This window comes from Corvus hawaiiensis, chromosome 35 (assembly GCF_020740725.1).
Source record: "Corvus hawaiiensis isolate bCorHaw1 chromosome 35, bCorHaw1.pri.cur, whole genome shotgun sequence".
Lineage (NCBI taxonomy): Eukaryota > Metazoa > Chordata > Aves > Passeriformes > Corvidae > Corvus > Corvus hawaiiensis.
The window spans coordinates 810,888-815,981 of NC_063247.1; the positions used below are offsets into that span (position 1 = coordinate 810,888).

Sequence of the window (5,094 nt, forward strand, 5' to 3'; positions counted from 1 at the left end):
AATTCTAACAGGAGAGTGAACCTCGTTTTTCACAGCGAGATCGGCAGCACTGAAAGCTAGCGGGGCTGTGGCTCTGCTCAGCGCATGGCGGGGGCCACGGGCGGCTCTCTGCATGTGAGAGGTGAAGAGACGGGCTGGTGCACCTCTGCCGGCCGCCAGACCCGCGTGGCCGCCCAGGCCCGCATGGCCGGCGGGGCACGCGCGGGCGGGGAGACCCACGCGGCCGGCCAGGCTCGAGCCACTACAGCTGAGCTCCTGTCTCCTGCCCCTTCCTCGGGGCTGGGGGAGCTGCAGCATGCAGCATTTGCACCAGCTTGTGGGGGCACGGCTGCAGGCTAAGCATGTCGTTCCTGCAGCTGAAGCAGGAACTAGGCTTGTTACCTTTTAAAACCACTTAGAGAGTTAATGTTATTATAATTGTAATTTTCCAAGACCTGGATTTAGATGTATTATTCTACTGTTCATAGTAAGAAAACTGCATGTTATGTTAAAAATGTTCATGTTATATATTGTTAGAACAGAAAAGGAGGAATGCAGAGATGGGGTGTGCCCCCCGCGAAAGACTAAAAAAGTTTATATGTTCTTAATGTTTCAATCACATTCAGAATGATATTAATAATGTTTCTAAGCAATTTTATAAGTATTTTAGGGAAACTTTCTCAGTCATGGCTTAAGGCTCTGGCCAAACCCTAGCCCTGGCTGACTAAGAATTTATACTATCAGACCCAAGTGTTTCTGCCCTAAAAGTGTAATCAAGTCATTTTGACTTGTTGATTTGATTTTACTAAAGTTGGACCCTCTTTCAAAGTAAACTTAGAAGTCTTGCCTAGGAAAGACTTTCTAAGTCTTCACTGTGAAACAGGACCTCCCAGCAGTTGCAGACTCTGAGTAATGGGGAAAGTTTTAGACAACTTCACATTGTTTCTCAAAGTTGTATCTGTTTAATCACTTGTCATAATTATATAAAACAGAAAAGGGGGAATTATGGGGAATTATAAAGGAGAATTAGGTTGTGAGCTGTAAAACCTGCCTGCAAAGACACATGGCAGAACAAAGGAGCACAAGGCAGCACAGAGAGGCTTGTCTCCACCGGGCCCTGGGGGGAGGAGGTGTCACAGGGCAGACCCCGTGTGTTGCTGATGTGGCAACACGAGATAGGTCACGCCATATAAGGAACTACTGTGCCTTAGAAAAGTGTATAAAACCTACTCACTCCTTTGAATAAACCATTCAGATTCCCTGCTGGTCTGGGTCCCATTCAATTGCCGACACCACAGGACCCATACTGGGAGTGACCTGGGCCCCCCGGGTGGAACTGGGGGAACTGGCCCAGCTGGGGCTCAGGGTTGTTCTCCCCCAGCGCTGCCCCAGGTCCTGCTGCCACCCCCGGCCCCACAGAGCCGAGGGAAATGGGACAGCCGAGGGACAGCCTGGGCAAGGGACATGGGACAGCTGAGGGAACATGGAATGGACAAGGGACATGAAATGGCTGAGGGACAGGGGACAGCCAGGGAACATGGCCTGGCCCAGGGACACTGTGCTCCAGCACTCTGGGCTGTCGTGCCCGGGGCGTTGCCTTGGGCTCCCAGGACAGGCAGAGGGGGCAGAATCCCCTCCAGGAGCTGTTGTTCGCTTGAAGCTTTGGTGCTGGACATTCCCGCGGAGCCACCTGCAGTGGCCGGAGCCCGGCCGGTGCCTGGTGCCACCAAAGCTGCTCTGTCAGTGCCCTCCTGCCCCGGGCAGGGCAGAGAACACCGAAGGAAAGGCCCGAGCTCGGCTTCGGGCAGGGAGAGGGCACTCCCCTGGCACTGCCACGGGCACCACAGACCCGGCCTGGGGAAAAGATTGGGATTTATGTCCCATTGAATTGCAGCAGGGATTTGATTGGACATAAATTCCAGTCATTTCCCCATGGAATTCCCATGGCAGTGGGCTGGGGGGGAGATCCGTCCATGGAATTCTCACCTGACTGGGACGAGAGTGAGATCCATCCATGGAAATTCCATGGGAATCCCTGCATTCCCAAGTTCATCCTTCCTGAATCCCACATTCCCATAGGAATTTCCCCCCACACCCACCTTTGTGCTCCAGAGCCTCCCAACCACATCTGATGTATTTTGGGAGCTCTTCCACACAGGTGTGTCCCAGGTAATGCTTCATCTGCTCTGGCAGGATCCCTTTGGATTCCCAGCACCTCTGGGGGATCCAGGTGGCATCGTCAGACACTGCAAAGCTCCTGGATCCCAGCTGGAAGGAGATGAAATCCCACCCATCGTAGCCGTGCCAGTGGGATCCATGGACACTCCATTGGACAGGTCACAGCTGGAAACCACCTGCACCGTGGGGAGACCTGGGAACGAGGAGAGAATGGAACTACGGAGTCGTGTCCCAGCCCCACGGAGCCCCTTGCAGCTCCCTGGATTCCTATGCCAGGCACACAGATCCCATCCCACTCCCACAGATCCCATCCCCAGAGATCCACCCTATTCCCACAGATTCCAGCCCAGCCCCCGGCTCACCCCCACTCCCCCGGCTCTGGTTGTACTGGCTCTGTCTCCAGGTCACTGTCGGCCATGTGCCAGTTCCTCTCCTTGAGCCGGGTCTGGCTATCCCAGTATCCCGGGTCTGGCTATCCCAGTATCCCGGGTTTGGCTATCCCAATATCCCGGCTCGGCTCCCCCTCCCATCCCCATGCCTGCAGCTCCATCCGGCCCCGCTCGCTGTGGCAGCGCTCGGAGGGGGTCCCGTCCACGTTCCCGTGATCAGGGACTGGGGGACCCCCGGGCCGGGCTCTGACAGCGCCACTTCCAGGTACTGCAGGGAGTGGAGAACTGGGGGGACACAGAGATCTGGGGGGGTGGGAGTTTGGGGATCCAGGGGGTCCACAGGTCAAGGAGAGGAGAGACTTGAAGAGCTGGGAGAGCTGGGAAAGAGATTCAAGTGCTCAGAGTCAAGGAAAGGGAGTGCAGGGACTGGGAGAGGTGGGATGGGGTGTCCAGGGAATCCTGTGCCCAGGAAAGGGGATGCCAGGGGCCCTCAGAATGGCGGTTCAGGCGGGTCCCATTCCCGGGAATGGGGGTTATGGGGGTCTCGTTCCCAGGAATGGCGGTTCAGGGGGGTCCCAGGGGGTGCCTGGGTCCCACTCCCCCCTCGCCGCCCCAGGAGCCCCCAGCCCCAGCGCTGGAGCCATCGCGCTGCTCCGGGCAGATCCCGGTGGCGCAGGTCGGGAGATGCGGCAGTGCCCGAGGGAGGGCAGGGGAATGGGGGGATCACTTCCAGCTGTCCCAGGAAAGGCTCTGTAAATCCCAGTTAATCCCAGTCGCTCCCAGTGTATCCCCAGCCACCCCCAGTATGGTTACACACACTCCCAGTATATCCCAGTTGCCCTCAGCATGTCCGTAGTCATTCCCAGATGCTCCCAGTGGTCCCAGTAAGGTGTTTCTTATCCCAGTATCATACCAGTCACACCCAGTATATCCCAGTTGCCTCCAGCATGCATCCAGTCCTTCCCAGTTACTCCAGTTTGCTTGCAGCATCATCCCAGTTTCTCTCGGTTGCTCCCAGTAGCCCAAAGTGTGATCCCAGTTGCTCCTTTACAACACCAATATGATCTCAGTAACCTCCAGTATGATCCCAGTCGCATGCCAGCACTCCCAGTATGGTCCCAGTTGCCTCCACCATGGTTCCAGTTGCTTCCTAGATCAACCCAGTCAGTCCCAGTATGATGCCATTTGCTCCCAGTGTGCTCCCAGTTGCTCCCAGTCACCCCCAGTATGGGGGATGATATGCATGCTGTGTTTCCCAGTCACTCTCAGATACTCCCAGTATTAGTCCAGTCACTCCCAACAGGATCCAAATATGACCCCAGTGTGCTCCCAGTCACTGCCAGTATGAACCAGTTGCCCCCCACAGATTCCAGTGGCTCTCTTTCACCCTCACTTTTTTTCCAGTCACTCCAAATTCCTCCCAGTAACTTCCAGCATGATCCCATTTGCTTACAACCACTCCCAGTCAGCCTCAGTGTAGTCACACTCACTGCCAGTCTGATCCCAGTCACCTCCAGCATTATCCCAGTTCATCACAGTAGAAGCCCAGTTGCTTCCAGTCACCCCCAGCATGCACCCAGTCACTCCCAGTTGCTCGTAGCATGATCCCAGTTGCTCCCAGCTGCTCCCAGTCACCCTCAGCATGATTCCAGTCACTCCCAGGGTATCCCATTTGCCCCCAGCATGGTCTCAATTGCCCCCCAAAGGCTCCTACTCACTCCCAGTATGATCCCAGTATGATTCCAGTCTCCCTCAGTGTGATTGCAGTCTCCCCTGGCATGGGCCCAGCTACTCCCAGTATGATGTCAGTACGATCCCAGTACAGCCCAGTCACTGCCAGTATGATCTCAGTACGATCCCAGTACAAAGCAGTGACTGCCAGTGATGCCACTCCTGGGATCCCCCAGCCCTCTCTGCGTTCCCCCTCCCGGCTCTCCAGGCTCCGAGAGGAGCCCCAAGGGCTGCAAGTCCCCACCCAGGGTCCCCAGCAAGGCCCAGTTTGGATGTGCAGCTCCCAATGTTCCCAGTTTCCCTCTCCTTTCCCCGGGCCGGGTTGCCCCGCCCCCAGCGGGTGGGAGCAGCCGAGAGCCCCGCGCTGCCCATCCCGACCTGTCCCGGCTCCATCCCCGCTGCTCCCGCGGGCTGCGAGGGGCTCGGGAACGGGGGAGGGGGAAGGGGAGGAGGAGGAGGCGGAGGTGGGATTGGGGAGAGGCGGGAGGAGGAGGAGGAGGAGGAGGAGGAAGAGGCGGAGCGGCAGCGGGAAGCTGGAGGAGAGGAGGAAGCGCTCGGCTCCAGCGCTCCCTGAACTCGCAGCCCCCCGGGACCATCGCCCCCCGTCCCGCAGGTGCCCGGGGAGGGGGAGCTCGCCCCAAATGTCCCGGGGTGTCCCTGGGTTTGGGGTTTTTTGGGGGGATGTTTGGAGCTTGCGGGACTCCAAAGCCGAGCCGCAGATGCCCTCGGGGGGACATCGTGGGGTCCCGGGAGGTGTTTTTGGGGGTGCCGGTGGCGGTGGCGGCAGAGCCCCGGCGGGGGCGGGGGGATGCGGGTC

General features: G+C 57.8%; 1 long non-coding RNA gene across 3 annotated transcripts; it reads right to left on the reverse strand.

Moving 5' to 3' along the window:
* Positions 1–2,079: 2,079 nt before the first annotated feature.
* On the reverse strand, positions 2,080–4,746 carry LOC125319026. 3 transcript variants are annotated; one of them, XR_007200562.1, is made up of 3 exons: positions 4,203–4,746; positions 3,460–4,167; positions 2,080–2,350 (listed from the first exon to the last, which is right to left on the reverse strand). It is a non-coding gene; the product is annotated as an uncharacterized LOC125319026 (long non-coding RNA). The 3 variants fall into 3 exon arrangements; XR_007200563.1 differs by having other exon boundaries at positions 3,518–4,746; XR_007200561.1 differs by having other exon boundaries at positions 3,460–4,746.
* Between the last annotated feature and the right edge of the window lie 348 nt (positions 4,747–5,094).